Genomic DNA, 17,118 nt, shown 5'->3' on the forward strand with positions numbered 1-17,118 from the left:
TCTGACTCAAATTGAGTAGCCGCTTATTCCATGAGTAGCACCATGGACTTCTGTGGGATTAGTTGCAGAGTAAGGAACTATATAGTGTGTGCAAGGGAGCACTCATAAAATAATAGCTTAGTACAAAGCTTGTTGAAAACAATGGGAGTCTTTTTAGCCCAATATCTTTATTTAGATGTAAAGAGAATTTGTAACTCAAATGATCATTTAAAGGGAATGCTATGAATTTTCAAGTAATTTATTATTAAAGATTGGTCAGTTGAAAATTAATGTAACTGCAATACCAATCAGCTTGCAAAATTTTTTTGTCCCTTTGCTCATTCATTTATTAGATGTGAAGTTTTGTTCTGTGCAGGTAGTAACTCAAGCAAGCGTGTCACTGGTTTTCATCCTGAAGAATGAAACATATATTAAATTAAAAGGCATAAGTGCGAAGGATTGTGTAAATTCCGGTGAAAAGTGAGCGATTCTGAAGAAGTCCTAGAAACACTAGATACAGACAAGCATATCTTTGCATATGGTAATGTGCACTTCTGTAGTACATTCCATCCCAAAGTTTGCTTAATTAAGCTTTATTCCATCCCTGTGGTGCAGGTAAGTATGACTTTCCCCATTGTAAGGATGGGTAAACTGAGGCACAAAGTGATTAAGCGACCTGTCCAAACTCACGTAGCTAGTTTGTGACACAGCTTGAAAAAGAACCCTGTCCCAACTCACATTCCTGTGCTTTAACTAACAGACAATGCTTTCTGTCTTATTGCTGTTGCTTTGTTTTTCAAAGTTTTAGCACTTCTGATATGCTGTCAAAATGGCTTTCGGAAAGACATAGATAAAAATAAAACTACATTAAAAATCGCGTTGTGTGTATCGTAGTACAATTTTATAATAATTTTTGCTTAATTTTTTTTTAAATATTGTGCCTAACTGGCAAACAGGGCACCTTTGACAGAAGTAATCAATGGTCTGGATAACTGATAATTTTAGTTTTTTATGGATAGTGTATATATACACATGCACACCCACCCACCCATTGGCACGCCATTGTAAGTTATGAATTGGATAATTGATAATTCCATGTTAAGAAATGTTTCTAGTAGGATACTTATTATAGGGCAGTAGCGCAAATTCCTCCATAAGGAAGGAATTTGACCTTTCCAGCATGCTAGCTGGAAAGGTCAATATTATAATGTGTATGCTTTTCTAGAAAAATAAAAGACAGGTGAAGCTTATGGTACTGTTTTTTTGCTGGGACCGTAAATAACTTATTTGTGCAATCTGTTCTTGCGGAATTTGTACCAATTTGTCTACGGAGGCCCAAAGTACTTAGGTATAACATTTACATACAGCTACTTATATGTGCTTGACTTGGGCTTCCAGTTTGAGTACCTCCATTTGTTGATTCCGTGGATTAGAACATGTGGTGGATGTACGCTATGTAAATTTGTCAGTAGCATTTTCCTGCATATGGTTTCTCTGTAAGTATAATGTTTTCTATATCTTTTCTTAGCTTGATTTTTTTTTTGTTTAGAATCTAAGAACACACAAAACATCTACATTAACATTTGCCATATTTGCTCATAAAACTCATGAAAAGAGACTGTTGCTGAGAATGACATTTCTGCAAAAAAAAATTCCACAGGGTCCTCATAAAATTGTCCTAACACAAGCTTTTTGTTAATTATACTACAGTTTTGTGTACCTAGCTCTTCATTTTTATTAAACATAATTTCCAGTCTTTCCAGTAATACTTCAGCAATAAATTCTTTAATTTATTCTAGAAGAAGGATATTACTGGGAAGCTGTCCCTTTTTAAAATCTGTTTATCATTTTTGATCATACAATGGTATATTTAATGGAATTACTTTAGATATATCTAGATACCTAAATAATATGATATGCCAGTATCTGAAAACACATGTCATATGATGTTTGTTTACTTACATTTCTACTCCTAAATTAATTCTTACTAAGAGAAAAGGAACTTAATGTAGGGAGATGGAGAAAGCTGGAATAAATAAAATAAACAAGACTTTAGATTTTATAGGCATCAGTTAAGGGAATTTTAAGATTAAGTGGCTAGTCACTATTATGATAAACATGGTTGAAAATCTTAGATACTGTAATATGTTTTTCTACTACATTTTCAAGAAGCCATGAGGTTTTTTTTTCCTATACAGATATAATACAACACAGTTTTAATTGAAACAGGCAGACAGACACACACACGCAGCAATGTCAGGGAACACATTTATGGTTTGAATAGCTAGTGTTGTAAAGCAATGGATTTCTGAGTAATCTGTAAGCAAATATAGGTTTCTAGATTCAGTAACTGTATATCACTGTTCTCATGGCAAAATTTCATTGTGATCATTCACATACTGTATATTAAACTGTCAGAGGAAAAGTAAATTTTTTTGGTAAGTGAAACATAAAGAGCTGCCCACAGAGAAACTGGCACTTTTTTTTATTGTACTTGCAGTGAATAAGACATCTTCTTCTTCTGATCTTCCTTCCAGGTGGTGACTTACAATTTAAAGGGGCGGTGGTGGGGAAGGCACGCTACTAAAAAAACCCCAACCATAAAAAAAAACCAACCCTCCAATATCTTAGTGCTTGTTGATTATGTTTCCAGTTTTGTGGTAGGCAATATATCAACTGCAGGTACTGTATAAACATTTAATAAATATTAAAGCCGTTTGAGCTTGGAAAAGTCCCCAGATGGATAAAAGCTACCTTTTTCTAAACCAGAAGTCCTCAAGCTTGTGAATCGAAGGACGGACAGTGGAAGAGTGTCCCGGGGGTGGGTGGGAGGGAGCGGGAGGGGAAAATCACTTAAATGCACAATTTTTGTTCCAGGATCACCAAGTTTTGCTGTCTTTGTCTTATTGTTTTCTCTCTATATTAAAATACCCAAATCAAATATGTGAACATCCAATTGCTTTCAGGCTTCTTTTTATCTAGTACCTAATTGGCAAAAAGCAGTGATTTCACTGGAGTTGTGAAAATAAGACTTCCATATGTAATGTGAATCCTGTGATCAACAGCACACTGGTACATTTTAAATTTCCTGTACATTGCAGTGTTTTACATTTTTGTTGCATTATGAGTTGAACTCTTTGCATTGAACACAGTAGATATACTTAGAACATACTACAAATTCTGACTGTCATTTACAGCAATGGTTTTCAACCTTTTTTCCATTTGCGGACCCCCTAAAAATTTTTGAATGGAGATGCAGACTACTTTGTAAATCTTAGATATAGCCTGCAGACCCCCAGGTTGAAAACACTGATTTACAGAATAAGGATCAGATAGTAACAGTTTTACTTATGGTGAGTCTTATTGACTGTAATGGGGCTTCTTGTGATGCAGTGCCCTGTTTAGCGTCAGCCTGGGTGTCACAATGTGGCCAAAAGTAAAGAGAATGTGACAGGACTTTTTCTGATGAATGAGACCATGGTGTGTGAATTACAGTGATGACAGCCAGCTTATCAACTTTATAACCAATAGTCAAATTGTTCATAGTAAGATGATCCTTTTACAGTTTTGGGTCTGATAGTGCAAGTACTTACCTGATCAATGTCCCATTGAAATCAATGGGCAATTTTACCTAGGACATCCTAATTGGTCTTATTATATTAAACATTATAGTAATGTGGGTTTTAATAACAGGGATGGGGAATTAGGACAATGTAACCATTCATGTGATTGAACTTTTACTTTACTGCAACTGAAAGTAAAATACTGAATTGTTGTGGTGCAAACCAGCCTTCAAGGTGTAGAGGTCATTTGAGCACACAATTTAATTATATTTCTGTTTAAAATAATACTCTTCCATTTCTGAGGTGAAATGCCACCTTCAAAATTTATTACCAGAGGCATAACATTAAAAATAATTTGAACTAGCTTGCTTAATGTGTTAGAAAATACTTGTCATGGAGTCGGAAAAGTTTATGATGTCATAAAAGCTTTAAGAGAAACACATCAAATAAACGGTTCACTTTTTACAGTAGGCCACCAATTTTAATGTGAACCTGGAAATATCTGATAGTTTTATCATTTATAAATCATGCATTTCATAATCCATCATGTTTTAAAGGAAGGAGGTTTGACTTCCATCATGTTTTAAAGGAAGGAGGTTTGACTTTCATGCTTTCAGAAAAATTAAGACCACCTTTAAATGATAGAAAAAATTGTCTACATAGATCTGTAAAGTAAGCACAATAACTTTTAGAATATATGCTCTCATTTATCTGCTTCCAGCACAATATAATCCAAAATATTGTAGACAATTGCAAACCCATTTCTGGTTCTGATACAATTGCTGGGGAAGGAGATCTTTCCTTGCTGTAATGTATAGGACAAAGAATAGGTCAAAGTAAATTAATATATTTTATCATATTAGACCAAGGTATTATATATTAATATATTTAGTTACTATGGTATAATAATAAAGAACAGGAAGGATTACCTAGGACTACGATGTGGGCTGCAAATGGAACTAAAGAATCATATTTAGCAGATATTAAAAAAATAAATTAGCATTGATGTGTCAATGAAGACGTCGGATTGCTTTACAGGAAGAAGTATGGGGTATACTCTGTCCTTGATCTGTTCTGCTCATGTTGAGGGGGCCATATACTCGAGGTGACACTTACCCCTGCATACAAGGCCAGGATGAGGTCTGTGCATGATGTAATGCCAACTGTGTCTATATAAACTCTTCTTCTCCTCTATGACTTTCCAGTGCTAATGGAGAAGTTGGGAGCACACAGCAAGTTGGGGGAAACAAATGCCAATGCAGCATTTTAGCAACTTTTAACTGTGCTGTCGGAGATGGAGGGGTGTGTGTGTTTAGGGGGTGAGAGGGACATGGATGGCTATCAAGTTCTTGTAGCTGCGCAGGTATCCATAATGTTTGAGCTCTAGTTCCCATGGATGCTCCGTCTGCTCTCCTTTTAGCTAGCCTCGTCCTCTACTGCATTGCTCCCATTCCCACAATTCAGGAGAAGAATGTGGCAGACATATGTCTTTTTTTCAAAGCCATGTGTTTCTTTGATGTATTTGTTACTCTCCATGCATATGTATATGCTTTTTTTCCCCCAGAAAGGGGAACAGAGGGGGACTCATTAGTTATGATTGTTCCTTTACATATAATTTCTTCAAGAATGTTATGGTCAAAAAGTCATTACTAACTTTATTCTCAGTTACCATGATGTTCAATATCCGGGGCGGGGATGAAAAGCCAAGATGCATGTTCTTTGGGCATCTTGTGTCCTTATCAATGTTGCAAGCCGCTTATCAGAAAAAAGAAGATGCATTTCACATTTTTCTCATTTGTTTTTGTTTTTTTGCTGATAAATAAAATTAAGCGAAATAGGAAAAATTTCAACAAGTTTTAATCAACTAAGAACCCAGGCAAAACTACAGCAAACATATAATTCTTTAATCTTTCCTTTAAATAACACAATAGATGGTGCACTTCCAAGTGTAATTGGTATTGGTACAGAATTTATTAGCCAGATAGTATAGCTGTTAAATATTTGATTAGAATATCAGATTAGAACAAGGAAAAAATCAAAAAGTAACAATACAAATTTTTGAAGCATGATAGTCATGTTCCATTGAAGTGTGTTAGTAGCAGCTAGAAGTTCTGACCAAGGTTGGGGTTCTGTTGTGCTAGGTACTGTAGAAAGACATAATAAGACACAGTACCTGCCCCAAAGAGTTTACACAACAATATAAATGGACAAAATGGACAGTGGATGGGAGGAAGGATGTACTATTTTTGTCCCCATTTTACAGATGGGGAGTTGAGGCATGGGGAATCCAAGTAATTTGCTTAATGTCACATAAGAAGCATATGGCAGAGCTGGGAATTGACCCCAGGTCTTCTTGAATCTCACTCTGGTACCTGAATCACAAGACCTTCCTTTTCTTTAAGGATCTCTGAAAAACAGGGGTGCTGGAACAATGTGTATAGTGGAGGTACTGGGAACCTTTGAACCAAACTGTAAATCCTGGAAACAACTTGAAGCCAGGGGGGTCAGGAGCACCCCCAGCAGCCCGAGTTCCGCATCTATGCTGCAAAAATGTAGTAAGTTAAATAACCGATAGCCGCTCATGCTTAACATTTTTTTTAAACAATCATAAATTAAAATCCTTCATCTGCGTTCTTTTGCCTACTTGTACCTGTGTCTCTACTTCCTTACCAGTCCCCCTCCACTCCTCTTTCTGTTCCTTCATGCAGTCTTACTACCCTTAGTGCAAGTGCTTTTCCCTTTTCAGATTGCACCACTTAAAACAGCTTCCCTTTATCTCATCAACTCTCTAGTACTTTTCAAATATCTCAGAATTTATTTTCCCTCTTTTGCTGATGCCTTTTAATTTTTCTCTGAAATTACTTATGTGCCTTATATTGTGTTTTATTCATCATACAATGAACTTAAACTTATTTTGTAATTTGATGCAATGGGCAGTCCTGAATTATTTAACTCTTTAAAACACTATGGGATGCAGTTTGTTTTAAAGAATGTTATACAAAATATTCCACCATGTTTCAAAGAGTGGAGGAGTTCAGATCCCCAGGCTCTTCGTTTGTTTTGGTGGATCTTTAGGAGGAAGCATGGTCAAGCTAAAAATATGCATTTTCTCCAGACAAGTTATTTCTGATATGTTTGTCTGTAAAAAGGAAGATCTTACAATTTAATTTTTAAGGAATAATTTATGCTTTGGAGCCTCTTCAGATGTGCAGCTAAAATTAATTTGTTTAGTTTCATGAATTTTTATACATCCTTCTGCTAACTCGGAGATCCAAATCCAGATTCCAGAGGTCAGTGAAATCGTGGACTTAAGATGCACCTTGGAAGATTTTGTGTCCTGATATCTCTCTCCATTAATGTAGGTTATTTTTTCATTCTTTGTCAGTAATATTTGTCATATCCCTTCATTTTACTCAGTTGCTCGAAGAACAAGGTAAAATGGAAATTACACAAAATTGTGAGAGGCTTTTACAGCATTTCTGTGATATGAAAGGCATTTTACATGCAAGCTCTTTGGCTGTGGACTGCTCACTAAGGTGTGGCCATGAAATACTGCAATTGCTACAACAAAACAAAATAATGGTCATATGCAGTGTATTTTTGAACGAGGTGTAGTTTGTAACTTTAGCTGTCACTTTTGGGTAATAAGAATTGGGTTAAATTATTATATGGAGATTTGTATTGTATTATATACAATATAAATGTTGGATAAACTTAGATCCTGCACCATTAATTGAAGATTATTCATGCTTTACATAATAATGATAATAATTAATAGTTATTATGTGAACCTAGGTTATGTTTGTTGGGGGCAGGGGAGCTAGCTGTCTAGGAATCTTGTTCAGGATTGCACAACCTTTAAGATACATGATAGATATCAACAGTTGAAGTAGAGATTCATTGGCAACGGTAAGCCATAACACATTTTAAAGACGCGTGTAATTAGAAACTCCATGTAGAGACAAGGATTCACAAAAATTGAACAGCAATGTCCATTTGAAATTTTATGTAGAGATTTGCCATAAATTGCAAGCTAGGTGTGCGGATATTTGAAGAAGCAGAATTTGTTTATAGTGCCTAAGACTCAATCTTTGTTTAAATCTAACTTTTTTCTACTACCCTTTTCATTCCTTTACTTCTGCTAAGATGTAGCAGGAGAACTCCTTATTTTCAGCTGCCAGTTTACCAATCTAATTTATTCACTTTTCAGTCTTCTGATCACTGAGGGTGCTTAAATTACTGTGCATCCTCTATACCAGTGGTCTCCAACCTTTTTGTGGCCAGTAGCACATTTATGTTTTCAGAAGAGCGTGGCGGGCGCCGACAATTTTTCAAGGCTTATTTTGTATCTGTACATTAAATAATACAAAAATCATCATTTAATATTACATAATATATGAATCCAGAGAGAAGAAGCCGCAAGGACAGAGAACACCTGCAGCCCCGGAGTTCTCTGTCCCCGGCAGGCACGGGTCCACAGCTTGTCTCCCCTGCTGGGCACTAGGTGGTGCCCCGCACCTGCCGGGAACAGAGAACACCATGCCCGCAGCCTGAGTTCTCTGTCCCTGGCAGGCACAGGACCGCAACTTCTCTTCCCTGCTGAGCACTAGCTGGGCGCACATAAATGCCCTGGCGGGTGCCATGGTGCCCACGGGCACCACATCGGGGACCACTGCTCTATACTGTTTAATTCTGGCATGAAAATAACACAGACTAGTGACAAGAAGTAATAAACAGATGTAGGAAATTGTCTGCCGAGGTGAAATAGGGGAGGCTTGGGTGATTTCTGTTGTGGTCTGATACCCGGCTGGGAGTTATTCAGCATCTATTCAGTTAGCTCTAATATGGCATTGAACGGTAGGCCTCTCTGGCCAACTGATGACTACATTCTGCCACCTTTACTGAATAATCCTTTGTTTCAATGAGATCACTTGCCATTAAGGTTCTACTCACCACAGACAAAGGTGCCAGAATCTGGACTTCAGGAGCAACACACTGGTGGAACTCTAAAAAGAGTCTTGTGTAGTTCTTGACTAGACTGATAATTGTGACATAAGACCTTGTGAAGGTGTGTACATGTTGGGAAGTCATACTGATGACCTGGAGGAGGCTGGTGTGAGCTGTTTTTAAACACCGGCAACCTGCAGGCCCTATAAAGGAAAATGTCCACTCTTATTAACAAAAATGGAAGTTTCTAACTGTATACCTTGCAAAGATAGACTTGAAAATGTTAATCGATATAAACCAAATGCTATGAATGAAATGAATATGGAACAGGGCTCTAATTCTGTAAACAGGAGGCAGGTATAGTATAAAGATCACGCTCTCCGCACACACATAAAATGAGTAAATTAAGTTTTGAGTGTATCCTCATGCCAGTCCTATGCATAGTGAAGTGATAATCATGGACAGACATTAGATTACATTACAGGGAGAGGGAGCAAAACACTTCTTTGCAACTAGCCCAAAAATGCAAAAGGCTGTGTTAAAATTTTCAGCGCTATCTAATTGTACCCATATTGCTGTGAGTGAGGCTGCAGCTACCTTTTTACACAGCACCCTGATGTCCCCCTGTCTCTCTAGGTGCAAAAGAGAGATGAACCATGTAGTCTCTGCAGCCCCAACCCCATCCCTCACCTGCCACTGCAGCAGCATGCTCAGGAGAATACATGGGACCAAACTGGTACTGTACTGAGTGGGAGTTCACTAGCTGCTTCTGCAAATCTTTCTCCATTGATACCTTCCCAGGCTCATCCAATAGTATGAAAAACTGGTCTTGGAAAGGAGCCAAGGAGACCTGCTCCTCCACCCCCTACATCGTCTAGAGGAGGTGAAGGCCAGTCTGGGTCAGAGAAGGCCTGTTTTCCTCAAGAAATGAAAAGGAGACCCATTCACCAGCTGACCACCTAGCCCCCGCTGGAAGGGATGTGTGCTCCCACTTTGTCAGTCTCAGCCAGACACTGCAGGATGACTTGCCTGATACCACTGATATCAGCAGAGGTCATAGGACAACCCACCTTCAACCACTACTGCTGCTATTAAGAACAGGTGCTAGGTAGGGGAGTCACAGATGAGTCTTCATAAGGTGCTGAGGAGATGAAAGCTTGCGGGGTTAAGAAGAAATGAGCCAAAGTTCAGGTTTTGAAGCCTGGAGAGTATGAAGTTGATGGAATTGTATAAAGAGTATAGATATTTTTGGCAGGCTGAGTATAGGGACAGTGAATAGTATTTTATTTAGGGAATTTGAAGTGTATCACTCACTGAGGTTCGAAAATTGAGATAGTCTTCTGTTTAAAAAAATAGTGGGATTTTTAGGGCTCTAACATGGAAATGTAAGGACTCTTTCTCCCCCCTCACTTTCCATGAAAAAAAAAATGGAAAAGTGCAGTGAAGGCTCAAACTTAGGTACATATGTATTTTTTTTCAGTGAAGACAGACAATAGAAGTTTTACATTTAACAATTTTGACAGACCTTTTCCTGAACACCACGTTGATAAAATTCCTTTGTGATATTGGATAGAATAAGGGTTCTCTGCTGTGGGGGAGTGGGGTGCAACCTCCATTCCTGTGTTGCTAAATGGAAAGGAGTCCCATTAAGGAAAAGGGGGTCACCCTTGCAATACAAGAGAACAAGGACCATGCCTGATTCAAAAGTATATAAAATCTGAATGACAGACACATTTTACTTCCATTAGTGCTAGCATGAACTATGAACTCTTCAAAAAAGACTATCCCAGTGTAGGGTTGTATTAGTAGGTACACGTGTGGAGTATAAGCATAAGGAAAATTCAAGGCGGCATGTTTGTTTCTGTGACTTGACTCATCTCAGTAAATAGAACATGAAAATGAAATTCAGACTAGTTAGTTGATAATGATCTTGACAAGAATTGTCTGTGCTGCTCTTTGCTGCTCTCTGCATCTATTAGCTCAATGTTTTGACTTGTGTGTTCAGGATCCTGTGTATTTTTGGTCCATTTGTTTTTCTCTTAAATAAAATATAATCATTGTCTGTAGTGCTTATTATTAATGAAGTCATTGCCTGTCATCTCCTCCGTGGGATTTAGAATATTCTTAGAGTGGCAAAATAAATCAGGGACTTTAATTGAAATGGTCAATGGCATACAGAGAAAAGTCTTTCTTTTTGGAAATATTTCAGAAAAACACTTTGTTGTGGTACTTTGTGTGGCGTTCCATGAAGATATTTCCTTTTACTGAAAAGGGATGTGGATGGTCATTAAGAAAAATAAAAAAAACCCAAAAGTCCTCAGTACTTGCAGAAACCAGGCAGTTCTGAATACTCTGTCTCCTCCCCTCTCCCCAGTATAGATATCTTTACAGGGACATTTTTCCAATGCAAGTATGTTAACAGTATGAGTATATTCAAAAAAAAGTCCTTGGGAACAATGTGAATGCCTTCAAACTATAGTCATGGCCAGGGGTGGCTCTAGACATTTCGCCGCCCCAAGCACAGTGGCATGCCGCGGGAGGGTGCTCTGCTGGTCGCCGGTCCCGGGGCTCCGGTAGACCTCCCGCAAGTGTGCCTGTGGAGGATCCGCTGGTCCCGCGGCTTCGGGCATGGCATTAAACATGGAACCCTATACTATGCTAATGCCCTCAAAGAAAGGACACCTCTAAACATGCCTATTGATGAAAGGCCAGGTCTCCACCAGTGGAAGTCAACCCCAGTGAAGTAAAGACTGTCAAACGGGTACTGAAGAATGTGAAACTCTTCAAAGAGGGGGGGCTCAGTCTTACATGGAACAATAGTTCAGAGGGAGAAATCCCAGCAATGTAAGTCCTCATTGTTCTGCATTTCCTTTACAATGAACATCCTTTTGCACTGGATTCTCTTTTCCTCATGAAAATTTTTAGAATGCAAAATGCCCACTGGGAAGGAGAATAGGACTCCTCCCACCACTCTGCATTGTGAAGCCGTTGAACAAAAGTCCCTCTCCAGAGGGAATTTAGAAGACTCCCAAATGATTTGATGTAAAAACAAAAATGTATCGTCAGCATCACGTACATGTCACAGATAACAAAACCAACCAACCACCTGTAACAGCAGTTCTCAAACTGTGGGTCGGGACCCTGTTTTAATGGGTTCACCGTGGCTGGCTTAGACTTTTTGAGGCCCGGGGCTGAAGCCTGAGCCCCACCTCCCAGCGCTAAAGCTGAAGCCCGAGGACTTCAGCCCTGGGTTGTGGGGCTCCAGTTACAAGCCCCCTGCCTGGGTCTGTAGCCCTTAGGCTTTGGGTTTGGTCCCCCCCACCTGGGGTGTGGGGCTCAGACTCTGCCCCCCCACCCCCCCTCAGGGCACGCTCAGGCTTTGGTCTCCCCTCTTGGGGTCATATAGTAATTTTTGTTGTCAGAAGGGCATTGCACCCTAACCAAGTTTGAGAACCCCTGAATTATAACTAGATCAAAGAAAGTTATGTTTGTATAATGTCTAGGCAATTTGAGAACATTGAGGACAAAATCAATTGCACAGATGAAAATTTCAGAAAAGACGTTGAAAAGCTTTGGGGATGGAATAGATTAGAAGGAGGATTGAAGTGAAATTAATCATCATTTACTGATTGCTGTGCTGGGTTTGAATTCATACTTTACAACATACTCTATTACAAGTGTCGTAGCTTCCTACTCAGATTTGAACCTTAGCGTTCATAAACTGAGAAGCTAGCATGAAACTCCCCCAAGCTTATTACCAGCTTGGATCTGATATCGCTGCCACCAATCAGGATTGAGTTCTGCAATAAATCTGGTCTCCGTACCTTCGCTGGGACCCCGAGTCGAAACCCTGGTCTCACCAAAGAGAAACAAAACTCCTCCCCTGTCTCCTCTTTATCTCATCCCAGCTCCCTCCCTGGGTACCTGGGCGATACTTGGTACTGAAACTCCTGAATGCAAACAGAAGGCAAGATTTACCTTCCGCCCCTCCGTGCCGCCCGCGTGAGCGCTAGCATTCAAACCTAGTCAAGCTAACACAGAGGAGATTTTCCCCCTCCCTTTCCTTAGCCTTACCAGAGAAAACCTCGAAACGGTTTAAAAGAAAGCTTTATATAAAAAGAAGAAAAAAATCATAACATATCTCTGTATCAAGTGACAATTATCAGAGTCATGCTTAAAAGAAAAATATGAATACTAGCCTTATTCAACACAGATACAATTTAAAACATCACAACTCAACCATGTAATACACATATACGATCTTCTTCCTTTCATTACTCCACAACTTGGGCATACCAAGAGAGTCGAAAGAAGCTTAGGAGATACGAAGAAAAAACGATCCCTTCATAGCACGAGAGAAAAACAAATAGGCAGAACAAAGGCAAAACACACCCAGAAGTTCCCTCCCTCACTTTGAAAAAATCCAGTTTCGTGATTGGTCCTCTGGTCAGGTGTTTGGTTCCCTCCGTTAACCCTTTATGGGTAAAAGAAATATTAACCCTTAGCTATCTGTTTATGACAACAAGGTACTCTATTACTGTACAGTCCTGATGTAATTAGGCATCCCAAAGATATCCCAAGGAAATATTTCCTTTTCCTCTTAATATCAGAAGCCTAAAACATTGCAACTTCAAGGAATTCTTGAGGAGAAGTGAACTTTTGGATAGCACATCAGGATCACAGAGTAAAGAAAACAAAAATAAAGAGTAGTTATATAGTGATCTTGCTTTAGATAACTAAAGCAACATTACCAGGATATTTGCAGTATTCCTTCTAAATATTACTTGCATGCCTATAGTAGAGATGTTGATATTGCTGGTTCTTTTCTTCCTTTTTATACTGTCAGTATTATGATGCAACTTTGAACTCTCTTTAGCTCTCAAGTCACTTAGCTCTTCCAGCAGCACAAGTGTGAAGCATTGTTATAAATAGCTTTTAAATGCTGTTTCCATCTCATTAAACATGTAATGATACTTGGTATTATATTGTAGACAGAATTTTACATATATATTTCTTGTGCCCTGTCTCCTTAAAAATTGCATTTTAAACTGATAGTGAAGAGAGGAAAAACCTATGATTTTTGTCCCTGGAACAGATTGTTTTCCCATTCTTGGTTTCTAAAGCAGTTTGGGACACAGAGTTTAGACTATATTGTATTGTTCTCAAACAATAAATCCATATATACAAAATATTTAATATTATCTTCCCTGAAACAATTTACCTATACCTACTGGTGTCCACATATGTGTTTGTTTTTCTCATGTATACATTTTTTGTTTTTATATCTAAGCATAAAATAATTATTTGTTTTACAGTTTTTACCATCGTTACTTTTCAAATCCAGTATATTCTGGATGGGTGTCAACAAACCCTTGTTATAAACAGGGAAAATTAAATTCCATTGGAGAGAGATTAGAACAAGAAGCTCTTGAGGTTAGAATAAGAGTTTGTCTACCTCTATCAGGAGCGAGGGTCCCAGAACCTGCCTCCAGCCTGAGTCTGAACATCTATACTGCACTTTGACAGCCTGTAGCCCGAGCCTCATTAGCCCGAATTAATTGATGCAGCCAGCCACGGGTGTTTCATTGCAGCATAAACATACCCTAAAGCTATCAAGTGCATAAATGCATTAAAGCACAAGTCTTGGACTCATTGATATTTGAGAACTTGACTCAAACATCAAATAAGTCACTGGGAGTCTTTCAGTTGATTTTATTTCAGCTTTGGATCAGTCCTCATGTGCATAGTCACATATATCAGGTACCTATACTTAGTTCATGTAGGGTCATTTTTTAAAGAATGCTTTTCAGGCATGTGAACATTTCCCACAAGTACAAATTTTAAGTGTTCAGTGCAGTATAAGTAATGGATTTTATGCACTTCATTGTGTGCTTAACTGAGTAACCACGTGCTCAATTTTGCAGAGCAAAACAAATTGACAAAAATATTAGGGAATTTTCTGATGCAGTTGCAAACCAATCACTGCTTCTTGTTTATTAGCACAGGAGTCCCCTTCTATTTGCGTCCTTATTTGCACTTGGTGGATAGATGCTATATAATTGTTTCCTTTGTTCAAACAAATAATGGCTTTTGTAATTAACTGCAATAAAAGTTTGTTTGGGACAAAATATTGATTACATTAAGTCCCCCTTAATGTCTCAGTTATTAATTACAGTTTTCTTGACAAAACTATACTTCTGAGATAATTGACCTATTAAAAAAATGAATTTGTGTGTTTGTTATTGTTTTTCCCCCTTTATAATCTTTTTCAATGTATGTAATGATTATGTAAGTAGGATTTGGTAGCTCTTACAAATTTACTTGGACTTTGTGATATCTAAATTTTGAAAATCCACATATATTCGTTATGTGAAATAGTCTCATCCACTGGCAAATACTCTTTACTGTTATGTATTTTCAAACTAGGGTTTTCTTTTTTTAAGTGTGACTTCTTAATATGTTAGAACTTTTTTTAAAATATCATCTGTGTCATTTCTAGAACGTTCTATAGGACGAAGAGCTAAATCCTTCAGTCCACACTCAGGTAGAACTCCTGCTAACTTTAGGATGAAAATGTGAAGTCCTGGCTCCATTAGAATCAATGGTAAAACTCCTGTTGTCTTGATTAGGGCCAGGATTTCACCCAATGCCGTGGCCTAGATACATCACTTAAATTTAGGTGCCAAATTAAGGTCTTAATTGTGTAATTAGGTTGTATATGTTCTTGCTGCTTAGATCGATGGCCTGTGGATGAAAACATGTTTTCTTTCTGTTCCCATTAACCCACTCAATAATTCTCATTTAGGTGCACAGTACTATAGTTGTTATACTCTTAAGTGGCAATACTGCTTTAGGTGCAGATGGAACCCCTAGTGTATTAACAGTTTGAGGCATCTGTAACAGGGTCTTGTCTCATCCTATGTCAGAGCCTTCCTCTGTTTGTTTCCCTCCTGGCCCAGCATGACTTTGCTTTTGAATTGTGTTCTGCTTCTGGATCTACTTTATTAACATAACATAGTTTCTGTCAAAGCCAGAATTTCTTAACCTTCTCTTTCAGGCACATCAGTTCATTATTCCCCTGTTGGTCTCCTAATTCCCTCTGAACAGGCTTTTTCCCTCTGGCTGGTAAGGAGAGCTTACTTCACTGACCCTTCTGACATATCCCTGCATCCCTAACAGGTCTCTTTCCTACATTTACCCTTATATCGAGTCATCTTCTCCCCAGATCTCTTTGAGCAGGGTAGCTTTGCTAGGTCTCTCGAGAAAGATGTCCTCTAGATCCTCCTATTCTCACTCTCTGCCACAGAAGCTCCCTCTTATAGGAAGCTTTAGCTCAGGCTAACATCACATGATGCCTGGTCACCTAACCTAATCACTAGCCCAAGCAAAAATCTGTAACCTGCAGGGTGAATAACTAGGCACAGCAGGGGTTGAACTCCTCTTGAGGAGCCAGACCATCCTGTGACAGCATCCAGCATATACACATCTATTTTTGAAAATGTATTATTTTTGTATTTGCAAGTAAGAACAGAAGACAACCAATATACAAGAATAAAGAGTTGGCACAAACCCGATAGAGTATGAAAACATTATTGTAATAAATGTAGTCCTTTAAGTGTATTATTTCCTCATTTTACACTCTGTATCAGTCAATAGAGCCGAAATGTAATGTTTTCACATTACAATGAATTGTGGATTTAATAACAAAATTTTAAGAAACACTTTTCAAAAAACACATGCAAATGAATGAACAAGTAAAATGTGCACCTAAATTGGGTACAGCTGCCTACACAGCAAGCAAACAGTCAAAATAGTCTGTATTTACCCATGTAGTTATCTAATCTGTATGTGTAGTTGTGGTGTTTGGGCACACAGATATACAACTAGATCTTGCGAGATGGTGGGGGCACTCTGGCTTGATCCAGCAAGCACTTATGCTTAATATTAAGCATTTGAGTAGCCCAGTTGGCTTGAAGATGCATCTTCACTCCTTCCCTTTCAAATAGGGCAGAATTTCAGCTTTATTGACTAGCATGTGACTTACTGTAATCGATGCATATATTGTCAGAATTCAGTGATAATGTCCTGTTTTGTCCAGGGGCAGCTCTAGGGATTTTGCCGCCCCAAGCACGGCAGGCAGACTGCCTCCAGCGGTTTGCCTACGCAGGGTCCGCTGGTCCTGCAGCTTCGGCGGACATGCCTGCGGGAGGTCCACCGAAGCTGGGGGACCAGCGGACCCTCCACAGGCAAGCTGCGGAAGGCAGCTTGCCTGCTGCCCTCGCAGCGCCAGCAGAGCTCCCCCGGCGGCTTGCTGCCCCAAGCACACGCTTGGCGTGCTAGGGCCTGGAGCCACCCCTGGTTTTGTCATCTACTTATGTCCAAGCAGTATCTGCCTCACCCTGCTCAACTAAATCATCATTTTCACTGTTCCTAATTACAAAAGATGAAAAGTTATGTTAATTTGTTTTGTATGCACACTAGAGCTGATATCTTCAGCTGGCACAAACTACCATAGCTAATGGAGTTTACGTCAATTGAGGATCTGGCCCCACAATCTTCCTACCAGTTTCTAGGGGTTAGTTTGTAACAGAAGAAGCACAACTATGCTTAAGTGTGTCAGTAATTACCA

The 17,118-nt window shown here is 38.8% G+C and overlaps 1 protein-coding gene across 7 annotated transcripts in view; it reads left to right on the forward strand.

The window, feature by feature from the left end:
* Window positions 1-17,118, forward strand: part of ARPP21 (cAMP regulated phosphoprotein 21) — a 266,329-nt gene that overhangs the window by 77,971 nt on the left and 171,240 nt on the right. The gene's annotated exons all lie outside the window — the stretch shown is intronic.

Source organism: Chelonoidis abingdonii, chromosome 2 (genome assembly GCF_003597395.2).
Source record: "Chelonoidis abingdonii isolate Lonesome George chromosome 2, CheloAbing_2.0, whole genome shotgun sequence".
Lineage (NCBI taxonomy): Eukaryota > Metazoa > Chordata > Testudines > Testudinidae > Chelonoidis > Chelonoidis abingdonii.